Source organism: Rhinolophus sinicus, linkage group LG09 (assembly GCF_036562045.2).
Source record: "Rhinolophus sinicus isolate RSC01 linkage group LG09, ASM3656204v1, whole genome shotgun sequence".
NCBI lineage: Eukaryota > Metazoa > Chordata > Mammalia > Chiroptera > Rhinolophidae > Rhinolophus > Rhinolophus sinicus.
The window spans coordinates 34,448,979-34,463,861 of record NC_133758.1 but is presented as its reverse complement, the minus strand read 5'-3'; positions in this window follow the sequence as shown (position 1 = coordinate 34,463,861).

Genomic DNA, 14,883 nt, shown 5'->3' with positions numbered 1-14,883 from the left:
TTTGTTTTTAGAAATAAATATTGAAAATTATGACAAAGAAATAATTATTAGTCCTTATCAGTCAAGGCTGTAAAACCCAAGAAATCCACTGGTGAATCCTACGGTGAAGACTTGAAAAGCCTGTTGGAGCTGTCAAATCCCTGTGCTGGTGACCACAAAAATTCACAGTAGCAAATATTGCCTTTCTTTTCTTTTTTCTTCTCTTCTCTTCTCTTCTCTTCTCTTCTCTTCTCTTCTCTTCTCTTCTCTTCTCTTCTCTCTTCTCTTCTCTTCTTCTCTTCTCTCTCCTCTCCTTCCTTCCTTCCTTCCTTCCTTCCTTCCTTCCTTCCTTCCTTCCTTCCTTCCTTCCTTCCTTCCTTTGTTTCAGGGTGAACTTGCTCAAAGTTCTTTCTGAACTTGAAATTATGGAGTCCTTGGTATATACTGAGCAATTCCCTTCGTTCTGATTTTTGTTTCCAGGCAAAATATAGAACAAACCAGAGACCAAAAAAAGGTTCAGTATTCTGACAGGACAATGCATTGATACCCCTTCAAACAGATATGTTTAAAATAACCATTAGTCATTTTTTTAGAGAAGCAGTTGAGTAGCCTGGGATAGAATGGAGGAGGAAATGTTGTGGCCATGCTTTAGCTCAATGTTCTCTTTAACACAGAGAAAGTTCTGTGGTTCACGGGACTCTTACCTCAGAGGCATTTCCTGGAGAATTTGAAAATAGGTGAGGACCATCCATTGTGACTATCACAATGACAGAGTGGCATTGCTGGAATTGGCTGAAGAAGCCAGAAATGGTAGACATTTTATAACATAAGGGTTAGTTTTTCTACACAAGAGGAACTACTCCTTCTTCTACAGACAGTTAAATATCTTAGTGGACATTGATGGGTTAAAATGTATTTAAGATTTTCTGAACTTATTTTTTTAAAAGGCACTAAATTCTTTCATCATATAACTGGAAATGTAGGGAAATTTTTAACACTATTTAAATTAGAATATTACAAGAATTGTTTAACATTTAGAAAAATTACATCACCAGTAGCGATCTTTGAGTCACCATTTAATCATATCTATCAATTTGAATTTGTGGATGTGTATTTATGGTGATACATACATTTATATGCACAAGGTAATTATATACACAACTTGTATATATTTGTGTGTACACCTGAGGGTTTTATTAGTCCTCATTTCAAAATGTCAAAGAAAAAATATTTCACAATATTCAGTTGAATATTTGAAGGTGAGTTTCATAGCTTGGCCCACAAATCCACAAATCCACACCAATTACTTATTCCACCGACAGTATTTTCTTTTGCTTTTTTATAATTACACTATAGGACAGTCAAGATTAAGTGTACATTTTACAAAGAAATATACCATGGTATTTAACAAAATTATACTTCCAGGAGTTAAAGTAATGTCTGAAAACTATAATATGGTCTCTGGAATGCGTATAAATATTCTAATCAGGATGATAAGACACTAATTTCCAAAGAATAGCAAAATATCAAAAGCTACAAAATACTGGAGAAAAATAAATTTACCAGCTGCAGCAGGTCATTAGTTCAAGGAAGGAGAAAAATCTAAATCAAATTATTTTCTTCTGTTGAATTAAGCAGTGAACCTGATTGAAGAAGAATCAATGAGATAGTGAAAGTTTTAAAAAAAATATCTATGTAATGAACAGCAGATAAGCATCTTTTCTTTAGACATGAATGAAAACACCCTGCATGAAAATAAAAGTTCTGCTGCTTGGAGATACATGGTTTATCACTAATTAAAAAGTCATAGAGAAAATGGGATTTTCAGAATTACTATGGTGGCGACCATGGGAAAACATTGCTCAGACCTGCTGTCGGGGGTGTAATTCACTGACAGCCTCCTCTGGATCCATCTACCCTCTGGCTGTATCACTGTGTTCCTACTGAGGCCGGGCTTTCCACCTGGTGTTGCAGTACCAAGCACAGTGCAGGTACCAGCACAAGGCCCTTCCAACAGCGCACTGGGGTATTCTGATGGGTGACCTTAGCTTGAGGCTCTTATATCTGCCCGTTCAAATTATGCTTAAAACTGCTCTGTAGTCCAGGGTTCTTTTTTTTTTAACCCCAGTCCTCTTTTGCCCCTCTCCTTACACAAGTGTCAGACCTGTGTTGCTTATTGAGGACACTTCCGGTCTCCTTCACAGGTGTTTCCTCCAATATTTTGTTGAATGTCTACCTCTGCTTTGGAGTCTGCTTTTTGGAGAAACTGAACTGACACATGAACAACAAGTATAAAGGAATTCATGACTTTTATAACCTTTATATATTAGTCCACATGAAAAATTTATTCTCTTTGATATCATTTCCTATAAAAAAGATGGAGTCCTCAGCATGGTTAGTCAGTATAATGGTTTAAAGTCTCATTTTGAAAATTAAATAAAGTACTTTAACATTTATTTCAATATTCATCAATCACACTTAGCTAGCAAGGATTTTAAAGACTTCACAAACCAAAGAATGTTATCAGCGGTATTCATATCAGTAATGCAATCCATTCAATAATAAATTTCATAAACTGTGAAAAGACAATAAAGAAGAAACGAATAACAGATACTAAAATTACCCTGAAAGGATTTTATTCACTAACTGATTCATTGTAGAATTGTTTTAATTAATCAAATTTAAGTTGAATACTAAAGTTAAAATATTATAAAATAATGTGACATATCTATAATAAGTATTTAGAAAAATAAATGAGGTATTTTTATGCATTAAAAAAAGTAACGAGAGTATTAGTAAATTTATCCATGATCATATACTATTTAAAGAATCATTGTTTGCCAAGAACTTTCAGTTTTTATCTTTGCAGCAGTTAAATAAGGATATGCTCAAGCACACAGAAATGGATCTATACTGCTCTGGTTTGTGTTCCAGTAAAGATATAATGCTTAAATTTAAAAAATCTGCATGAACATGCAATATTAGATTGGATGATTAATCCATTTCAAATGGATGTGAAACATGTTAGCCAATAATTCAGGAAGAATTAATTAAAAAGTGATTTTGAAGCCAAAGCATGATTTAATACATCTAATTATTATAAGTTTTGGACCCAATTGAAATTTACATACTCACTCCTTGGAAATAAATTTAATTTATTATTAAAGCATTCCCAACTACATATTTTGATTAAAACAGGTGTCTTTTTTTTTTCAGGGCTTGACTTTTTTATTTATTATTATTAAAGTTTATTGGGGTGACAATTGTTAGTAAAATTACATAGGTTTCAGGTGTACAATTCTGTAATACATCATCCATATATCACATTGTGTGTTCACCGATCAGAAAGCAGATGTCTTTATGCAGTAGTACAGTTACTGAAAAGCAACAAAACTATTTGCAAATATATAAGAACAAAATTTGAGGTTATTTTTAAGAGTGGAAGAATCAAATTCTATTAAAATAGAAGAGATGTATGAAATTCAGGGATTTCATTCAACTTCTTTAGTAAAGGTGATTTAAACAACGTTTCATATTCACTTACTAATCTTTGAAAATTATACATTAAAATTTTTTGTTTTTTGCAGTCTTTTTGTTGTTTTCAAGTACTATAATGGCATAGTCCCAGGAGGTCTACCCTATATTTCTAAAATTTTTTGTCGTATTGTCTTTTTATCTTATTTCCAACTTTCTTATTCTAGTTCTATATGATCTATAAGGTTGTTTTAAGCTCAGAAACTGAGTATTTGCCTCAAAAAAAGGTGGGATTTTCTGTTAAAGATTGTTTCTTCTTCCTATGAGTAATAGACTCTGTATTTCAGTTGGTCACATGGTCACATTCCCACTTTCTGCTGTATTTAAGTATGGTCATGGAATAAGTCTGGGTCAATGGCATAAAGGGGAGATAACGTCTGCAATTCAGATTCATCTCCTTAATAATGGAGTCCTCCTATGTCCTGGATGTCCCTTCCCCACTTACTAGTGGCTTGAAAATGGTGACACAGCTGCCACCTTGCAAGCCACATATTGGCATTTGACCAAATCATCTGATCTGGACTGCTCATCTCTAGACACTATCATAAGTAAAATCAATGGTGCTTAAGCCACTAAATTTTAATTTCTACATTAGTCTATTTCTTAACAATGCAAATTTTAAGATATGATTTGTTTTCTGTAATACTTTATACTACTGCATTCTATGTCCTAACACAGATAATTATTTATTTTTATTTTTTTATTAATTTTTTTTAGTTTCAGGTGTACAAAACAATGTAATAATTAGACATTTACACCCCTCACAAAATGATATACTCACCCAATCTACTGCCCCTCTGACATCGAATATAGCTGTTACAATTCCATTGACTATATTCCCTATGCTGTACTATACATCCTATGACTATATATATGCTTGACCATTATGCTGGTCACCTGAAGCTAAAGTTGAATAACATTGAATGTGAACTATAATTAAATATATATATAGGTCATGCCAAAACAAATGTATACATGTGACTTGTATTCATCTTTTGTTATCGGTATATATTATTACAATTTTAATGCATCTTACAACTAAGAGTCAGCTTCTCTGTAAGAATACTTTCTTCCTCATTGTCTCCAACCTCCACGGTCTACAATTTGTCTTGATATATTATTCATATGCTCATTAATGTCATTTCCTTATTTCTCTTAACAAATACAAAAACAAAAGAAAACTAAAACCTGGCCTATTTTTACTTATTCTAACACTAATTTATATTCTGTATTTTTCTGTACTTTTTGTATAGATGGCCTCCTGATTTTTTACTTTTCTTGAAGCAATATTTATTAATTAAAAGTAAGTTCCAGTATTAAGCTATTTTACTGTCTTCTAGTTTAGTCATGTCCAAGAAGTTTAATGCAACATTTTATTATCAATTACTTTTTTATTTCCCTTTATATTGCAGGTAAGAAGTATGTAGTGATGGCCCCGATCAATCCAGCATCCACCTTGCACTGTACATAGTTTTTACAATATTATTGACTATATTCCCTATGTTGTACTTTATATCCCCGATTATTTTTTCAAAATAAAATAGTATATATGTACTACATATGCTGTAATGTATATATATGCATATATATATATATATATACAAACAATATACACTGTATATACTGTATATAAACACACACACAGTATATATACATCTATCTATGTATCCACACACATACAGTCAATATTCATTATTCACAGATTTTTGTATTTGTATATTCACCTACTTGCTAAAATTTATTTGTAGCCCCCAAATCAATACCCATGGTGCTTTCTCAGTCATTCACTGATTTGCTCATAGTGATGAAAAGTTTGAGTTTCTGGTGGACACATTCTTAGTTGAGACCAAACAAGGCAATGATCCACCTTCTTGTTTCAGTTTTCAAACTGTAAAGAAGTATTCTTTTCATGGTCTACTTAGTGTCACAATTTTTTTTTTTTTTTTTTTTTTTGCATTTTTGTGTTTTTTGCTGGTGATTGCCCTGTTTAAAACACCCTCCAAGTGCAATACTGAAGTGCAGCTCTTCAGTGCTCCTAAACATAAGAAGGCTATGATATACCTTAGGGAGAAATGTGAGTATTAGATAAGCTTCATTTGGGCGTGAGTTATACTATTTCAAATGTCACTGGTCCAGGTTCAATGTTGACAAATTAATTGTAATGGAATAATTAGAAAAAGAAAGAGGAATTTTAACAAACTGTATGTGCGGCTCCTCCAGAAAGAGGTAAAGTAATAATTACAGTGCATGATAAAGCTATGGTAAAGATGGAAAACTGACTAAATTTATAGATTCATGCGAAGACAACTGATAAAACAGCCAACGTGGACTGTATTGTCATAAGGCAGAAAACCAAAGAAATATACAGTCACATTGCTCAGGTTCAGGAAAATGATAAACCCATCTCAGCTAGTGCTGGTTGGCTCACACATTGCAAAAGGAGATCTGGCATGGTAAACTTGAAGGCAAGGCATATCCACAGATCAGGAGCCTATGGGATAATTAACAACAAACAAACAAACAAAATACCTTCTAAATGTTATACAAGAAAAAAGTCATATGGAAAAAGAGGTTTTCAATACTGATTAAGACTGGCTCCTTTTTCAAGGACATTGCCAAACAAACCTATTTAATGTAAATAACTTCCAAACTTCCTGGCTTTACATCATTCAAAGACCATGGAATTAATTATACGTAAGAAATATATATTAAATATGGCATCTTTAAACAAAAACACATGTAAAACCAAATGCTTTGACCTGAACCTCTCAGAAATTTAACTCTCTATTTCTGCTAGGAGTAATAGTTCTATATCCACTAATTTAGTGTTCCCAGTGAATTTACAGAACATACTGTAGTGACTGTGAATAATAAGTACTGAGGGTGTGCATATATATATATATATATATATATATACACACACACACATATATATGGATAAATAGATACATACATACTCATATGTGTGTCTTCATATGTATGTATGTAAGCATATATACACATACACACATTCTTTGGGATATTCCAGTAGATATGAAAAAACTGGTAATGATTAAGAGAAAGAACTATTTAAGTAGGAAAGTAAACATTCATGAGATGTTGGAATCCAGGGCACAAATTGAGGTGCTATTATTGTGGCAGTCAGCCGATCCATTGTAACATGAGTAAAGACAAAACATATATGTACCAATCCAGTTGAGTTGGTAGACATACATGTAAATGGAAGCATCTGGAAGTTTTACAATTCCTCTATTAAAGAAAAGCATGGTTAGTAACAAAACGAGGAGAGGGAAGAGGTTATAGAGGTTTGAGGAAAGAGGAGCAGATGAGAAAGAGTTGAATCATGGGATGAATCTACCAGGGAAATATAAAGTAGGATTGCCTGGCAGGACCACAGTCCCTTTGAGGTTTGTAATTATAAAGCTAAAGTGAGTCCAGTCAGCATTTCTATGGCATTTCTCAGTCTACTTTTAGTTTTTCAGGTGCAGGCAAAGCATATGTGTAGAGCTGCATTTACCCATGTTGAAATTTTGCTAGAAGGAAGATTGTTAATGCTACAATTTAAATATATTTTTAGAATTTTAGAATAGGAAAAATTTAGAAGTTTTTTTTTATTACCTTTGGGAGAAATAATATTACAAAACACATATTTTGATGCTGAGTGAACTTGCTTCCAAATGCCAAATACATCTATTTTTAGACTTAACAAATTACTTTTTTTACACAGTAAATTGGAAACAGTAATATATTTTCTTCAGAGTAGTTTGAAGATGAAAATAAGGCAAAGAAGAAAAATATGAAAGCACATATTACAGGACCAGACACATAATCGACACTCAAGACATGTTAATTTCTTCCACCTTTCTCTGCATTTAAAAATGATAGACTGAGGATGTTTAGAAACATATTTAGAGTCTCCAAAACATTTACAGCTTTTTTTTCTCTGCTTCTGCTGACTGTTTTTAAATTCTTCAATGGCCTAGACAAAAGAGAAAATTAAGTAGAAAAAGAATGGTTTGCTGAGTCTTCTTAATTAGACAAAATTTGCCTTTCCTTAAGGCCAGAGGGTGAAAAGAATGCCTCTAATGATCTGTCCTTTTGCATTTTGCTCATTACATTCTTCTTGACCAACATTTGATGTAAGGCAAAAAGATTTCTCTGTAGTCAATTACCATTGATGGAGAAAACGGCAACTTTGAGTCTTCAGTCAAGAAAAGTGTAACATTCCTCAGAGCACATTCATTCCGTGGCCCCTGAGTTAATTTTAGAATAAATGTTTTAGCATAGCACGGCTGCGTATTTAACCAATTCCTTGTGGATCATCCTTTTCTATAGAAAAGTCCATGTGGTTCCCAGTGCAGGCTCAGGTCTGCTGACAGTCCCATGAGTCCAATATTCAAACTTCAGGCTTGAGGTTTTAAAATCGCTCCATTTCCATATTCTAAATACATAAATAGGACTATTGCCCACCCTATTGGTTCTTTTCTGATGCTGTACCTCAATTCTATACACAGGCTCCTGTTTTGTTCTAAAATTAAGCTCACCTAAGTTCTGGCAAGGCAACTCCGACCTTTCCCTTCTGACCACCTCTTAATAAGGCATTACTCATCAGTAAATAACTGGGCACTGTTGCCTCATTCATACAGATCATCCTCCCTCTCCTATCTCCAGTGTACAGCACAACAGTTATAGTTTATTATTTTAATGAGAGCATACCATATACAAGTCACCATACTAGGCACTTTTCCTCCATCATCAATTTATTCACATAGTGAAGGTTATTGTTATAACAATTTTACAAACATAGATGCTGAATGGAAAGTTAACTCATCCCTGCTACCTGCTTGAAGCTAAATTCTAACAGCGGAGATAATTATTAAATAATTAATTGCAAAATGAATCATTAAATGACAATAGTGGTAAGTGCTATGAAAAAAGCAGATACACTAGAACTGCATCACGTGCTGAAGACATGACTGATTCTGGGGAGTTTGGAAACTTGGGAAGAGCTTCCTTGAAGACATGTTAATTAAGCTAAATTCTATGGGATGAGCTGAAATTCACTCTGAAGATGGGGAGGGAGGAAATGGGTGGTCGTTTCAGAAGAAGAAACATCATTCTGTAGACATTGCAAAAAGTTCTGCGATTAGCGCAGAAGGAAGAATGACTTGAGATGAGGCTAAAGGGCAGAAGCCAGATTATGCCTGACATTAAGCTGCCCTAGAACATTGTTATTTATCCTGAAAGCAAGGGGAAGCTTCTCTGCATGATTTGGGGAGAATGAAGTGACGTAGCTAGAGTGCAAGCGGGGAGACATGTTAGGAAGCCGTTGCAGTATTCCCAGACAGTGAAAGATGATGACAACACAGATGACTCTAGTGGCAGACAGGAAGGAAAAAGTGAATGGTTGTAAGAGAAATTTGGTAGAAGGAATGAAGGGGATATGGCTGAAATAGCTATAGGAGTGAGAGTGATGAATATATGCCAGTCGGCTAAATGGAACACTCTAATGGCACACTGTTATTAAACCAGAAAAGCTACAGACTGTTTACCTTACAAGGATATAGGGGGTCATTTTAAAATAATCACCTTTGATACTAGTGCTTAAAAATATTCTTACCTCAGTGTATGTTTCAGTGGGTTGAATTGTTCCCTTCCATGGTACACCTCTATCACCTAGGAGTGGGAAGTAGAGGGCAGGCCTAGATTGACAGGTTGAAGATGGAAGTTCAGCCATTGGGAGGACCCAGCTATTAGGTGGCATAAAGATCAAAGATCAAAACCAGGGGTTTCATTATTTGACAAGTGACTATAGGTACTGAGTAATCTACTTATAACGCTGTGTGATAGGCATCTTTGAATAATACAGAGGGTGCCAAAAAAATGTATACACATTTTAAGAAAGGAAAAAACTATTAAAATTGTAATACTCAATATATACTGATAACAAAAGATGAATACAAGTTATGTGTATACACTTTTTGGCACCCCCAGTATATGTTATTTATGAACATGATAATAATGTGACAATTATTGTTTAATGAGTGCCTGCTTTCTATCAAGTATGTGTATTGCCTGACTTTATCAATCCTTATGCTAACCATCTGGCTTAATGTTCAGACTGATCAAGTGGCTTTTCCAAACAGAGAAGAGTGGAAAGTGGTGGAGGCAAGATACATATGACCTAGGTCTGTGTTGCTCCTCGGCATGACTTGAAGTTACTCTGCAGGTAGCAAGTCATGGAAGGAGAGGCTATGAAAAGGTCTCCACTCCCTGCCACTCCTGCCTGTTGTAACTAACTCAGAGCTAAAGGCTCAATTGTCACCCAAGACTAGTGAAATACCGGGATGAGGTTTTCAAGGGATTAGACATCCTCTTCTTTCCTTTTTGATTAGAGTTTCACATTCTGATTTGTCTCAGGAAAAAAAAATGGGTAGTGAGTCTATTTCTGTCTACTAACTAAAGCTTTATACAGTGAGGAGTGGGCATAGGTCGAAGATGTATTTGAGATAACTATGGTTGAAAAAGCTGGGTACATTTTGAGTAGAATACATAGCTCTTTAGATAGTACAAGGTGTCATATAAAAGGGACCTGACACTAGTTTAACACTTTCAAAAGTACCAAATGAAGGTACAGTTACAGTTTGTTTTACAATTAATCTCTAAAAATAAATCTATCGTTCATCTAAAAAGAAAAATCTTTAATTTATTTCCAGATATGGAACACCAGGGTGTTTTCCCCCATATTGTATGGGTATTCATATGCCCCTATCTTTCAAATGCCTTTTTAATATTTCTTAATGAAAAATTTTCCTCCTCCTAGACGATTAGCCAGATGCCTTTCATTTTAAAGATTCCTTAGCTCAGGAGATTCTAAGCAGCCAGGGATAGTTTTGAATCTACAGTTTATGGAGTGGGTGTCCAATGTGTTTTTATAGCTTGCTTTTCTTTATGTAAAAACTACAGTTCAAGCCTGTCTTTAGGTTCAAGTTTGCTGAATCCACTTTTGCACTCACCACCATGTCTAAGCTGTCTACGTGATTGGTGCCAAAAGACAATGGTAAAAGTTGGAACCATTTTTCCTGCCTTTCATTAAACTTTCTCTTGAGCTGAGTGTGGCATTGCAAGTAATGAGTTTCATCTGTGTGTCATCATCTTCACCTACAGAGAAATTGCATTCAAATGTTCTGAGTCAAGAGCTACCCTCAGAGAATCTATAAAAATGTGTAGCTGAAAAAAAAAATTAAGGTTAATTTTGGAGCTCAGCAGCACTTGCCGTATACTGCCATCTTACCTCATTCTGCACTCAATGAAGCCCTTCAGAGGAGCTAATAGAGAAAACCATCCAACTAAATAGCTCATAATCAAAACCCAAAATAAAGGTTCTTAAAATGGTTTTCTCCAACTTACCTTTATTTAGTGTGAGAATGGGTCAGAGATCTTTATAATGAGGAAACTAAATCCATTTAGAATTTTCACATGCACCATTAGAATCACAGAATTTCAGAGCTGGAAGAGCAAAAGGTGATAAAACTGTTAAAATTAAGTCACTCTTTTAACATGAGTAATTCAATGGTAGTGAGCTCTGTTTGGACATCGGGAATACTCAAAGTTCACTTAGGTGACTCACAACTTGAGTTAAGATGTAAAGATTACTATGATAAGACTATACAGACATAGATGACTGGCATTGGAAAGAAAAAAAATGTGGAACCAAAACATTGGGAAGGATCTTATTGCAAATAAGCTGTGGCAAACTAGTTTTCTAACCCCCCTGAACACTGCCCAGGAGGAAATTTGTTGAAATTACAAAAGATATTTAGATCAAATAGAAGAGCAATAACAACTTGGCTTTGTGATAGTGTAGGGGACTTTTTCACTACAGAGTCTGAAGTGTTTCCTTGTAGATTGCCTCATGTATCGGTTCAACATTCTAATGAAGAAGGAACAATTATCCTTGTTTTACAGATGAAGAAACCAAAGCACATGGAGGTATAATGGTTTCCCTGATATCACAAAGGCTTTTACAGAGTCTCAGAACTAGAATCCAAGTAGCGAGTATTTTTGTTTAATACTTTTAGTTGTTAGATTTCAATGTTTCCTGACCTTGGGGCTTATGCAATACCTGAATGTATTATTAAAGTGCTCTGTAAAATCTTCCCTGAGGATCTCTAAGAACAACTCACACCATTGTTTTGATTTTCCGTACGAAAGGTGGAGGAACAGTATTTTCCTGCTTTTTAAGAGCTAAATCTTTCTATCTCAAAGTAGGTCAACAAAGAGTATGTAATTTGCCGATATAGGAAGCACTTCCAATCACCCACACTGGACTTGAACTTTGAATTCTGGAAAAACTGTTGTACATTGGCCTAGTTCAATTTCATTTTCTCAAATGGCTACAAGGCCCATTGTCTAAAATTGGGTTCATATGGTGCCAGGATAAAAGGGTCTATAGTAAACATAAAACAAAATCTCTTTAATCTGGCTGTTTAGGCACCAAAACACTTTTAGAGCTGTGGTTATTTTGCATATATTACATCATGTTTGTTGCAACTGAAGAAACAGACTGATCCAGAGAGACAATTATCAATGCAGTTCAGAGATTTGCCAAATCTCAAGATCAAAGGATCTTAGAGTTCATCTATATCAATGCTACCCCAATACAGGCTCATTAATATCCAGGAGATTTTTAAAAACATATTTTCAGGGTCTCATACTACACAAAATTTGGTCTCGGGTAGAGAAGTCATATTAGTACATTTTTTTTTTTAAAGCTCTCCAGGTGATTTAATATTCAAGCAGGTTTGAAAGATACATATTTATAGGAACTCTGGAAATCTGAGAGAAAAAAAAAGGAACAATCGATTTCTAGGGGAAAAACCGATGTCCTATGGCCTGGGTAAGTATAAACTGGCTCTCCAACAATCTTCCGCTTCTGGAGGGAGAGACCAGAGATCTAAGACCATCAGAGTTTGGAGATTATAGCCGTAGTCCCAGAAACCTAACATATGAAAACTGAAAATTTTACTTAAAATAAGAGTAGCTATAGTTCTATGACAAAATAGTTTTGTTTTTAACAAAATTACAAATGCAAAATTATATAAAATAAATGTATTGAAGAGTATCAAGAAGGACATATAGAATATGTAATTTTTCAGCATCATCACATAGTCCTGAACGCTGACAAAAAGTTCCTATTTCAGTATGAACTGATAGTTAACTTAAAATGGATCCATATGGTTATATACAAAGATATTTGTAGGTAAGTGAATAAAATGCACATAATATCTTCTTCTGTCATCTGCAAAGTCCTAGAAATGGTCTTAGACCAGTGTCAATGAGCACACCTAGTACCAAAATCTTGCAGTGCCAGAAAGTACTAAAAATAAACAACTCCAAAATAAAACAATGGCGGGGATATGTCAAAGAGATACAAGAGCCAACTGAAAAAGCTTCCTATGGCCAAAGCTGGAGTGATTTGAGCAACAAACTCAGTAAAGTGGTACTGAATTATATAACTCAAACCACAAAATGGGAATCCATTAGTTACAAATAAATTATGGACTAAATAAGTAGGTGGAGGGAAAGAGATAAATCTCCAATGTAACATTCCAAATAATTGATATGGATGCTTTGCTTTTAAGGAAGTAGGGCATAACCCCTACTCCTTAAGTGTGGGCTATGCATAGTGGCTTTTAAAGAATACAGTACAGAATGTTGGGGAAGTTAAGTTTATAGTGGAGGAAACTGACAAATGCTATCTCAAGTTGGGTGATGAATATTAGCATCAATAATGATAAGTCATATTGATAGTATGTATGTTCCCTTGTCATGGTGTGAGGAAAAGGGCAGTTTGCTTCTGTGGTCTTCCTCCCAGAAATCTATTACCCCAGTCTAATCTTAAGAAAATATCAAACCAATTCCAGTTGAAGGAGATTCTGCAGAATACCTGACCCAGCACTCTGCGAAATGGTCAAGGTCATCAAAAATAATGAAAGTCTGAGATACTATTACAACCCAGAAAAACTAGAGGGGACATGACAAGTAAATGTAATTAGGTATCCTGGATGGGATTCTGGGACAGAAAAAGGACATTAGGTAATAATGAAGGAAATCGGAATAAAGTATAAATGTTACCTAATAATAATGTAACAGTTCATTGTGCATTTGTGGTGACAAATGTACCATACTAATGTAATATATTCATACTAGGAGAAACAATGGTGTGTTATATGGGAACTCTTGTATTTTCAACAATTCTGTAAATGTAAAACTGTGTAAAATAAAGTTTATCAAAAAACAACCACCACAACAACAAAAACAGCAGTTTCTCCTCCGTTATGAAAGAATGGCTTACTAACCTGTCCTCTGTTCTTGTGTACAGATATACATGATTCCTCTCTATCATAGGAAGTAAAGTTAATACTGTTGCTTTGGAGTCGCCTTGATATTACAAAAAATTTCAAAACCCAGTCATGGAGAAATGTTTCTACCTTAAAGCTAGAGCCAACCATTACAAATATTATCTATGCCATAACAGTTTCACATTACCAGGGACTAGTTCCATATTCTATGGAGCATAATTCAGGTTTTCAAAATAGAAAATCTCCAAACATCGTTCTCCTGCTAGTAATGAAGCCTATATTTTTTCACGGTCACCAACTCTGCCAAGCTATTTTTCTCTTGGATATTATCATGGATTTTTTTTTTCCCCAACAATAGCTGCTGTTCAAACTTACATAATAGAATTGTCACACTTTATAAACTGTGTTGAATATTCTGATCCCTTTCATTTGAAGAGGTCCTCTATTTCATGCCCAACTAGCTTTGACGTCCTTCCGAGATAATCAAGTAGTCGTTGGCACCTTGCGTGTAATAGCCACTGCTGCATGAAGAGTCCATAAATTCAATTCTCTGTGCAAAAGCCATGGAAAAGAGCCTTCCAGCTTAAATCACTGGCAAGCTACTCTATTAGATTTCTGAGGCTGACCCTGATAAACAAAATTTGGGAGGAAATCTTCTATTATTGATTGCACAGTATCATGCGGCTTAGATGTAAATATGAACAACTGCATTCTCCACAGAGTAATGTTAGACGCTGGTTTTTCAGGCTACTTTTTATTATATTGATGCTGTTTTAGTGGTTCAGCTACCTCAGTGATTTGTGATCACAATCCCTGCAGCCTTAGAGGGACCATTGTCTTGATTCAGTGTGATAATATGATCTACTCTGAGAATTCCGTCCACACTATTATTCCTGCTGCACAATGGAGGGGGAGTCGCTGTTGCACATCCTAAACTAGTTAGACGTGAGAATTTCGTCTAACTAGTATAGATTGCCATTTATTTATAGCTAACCCGAGGCAGTTT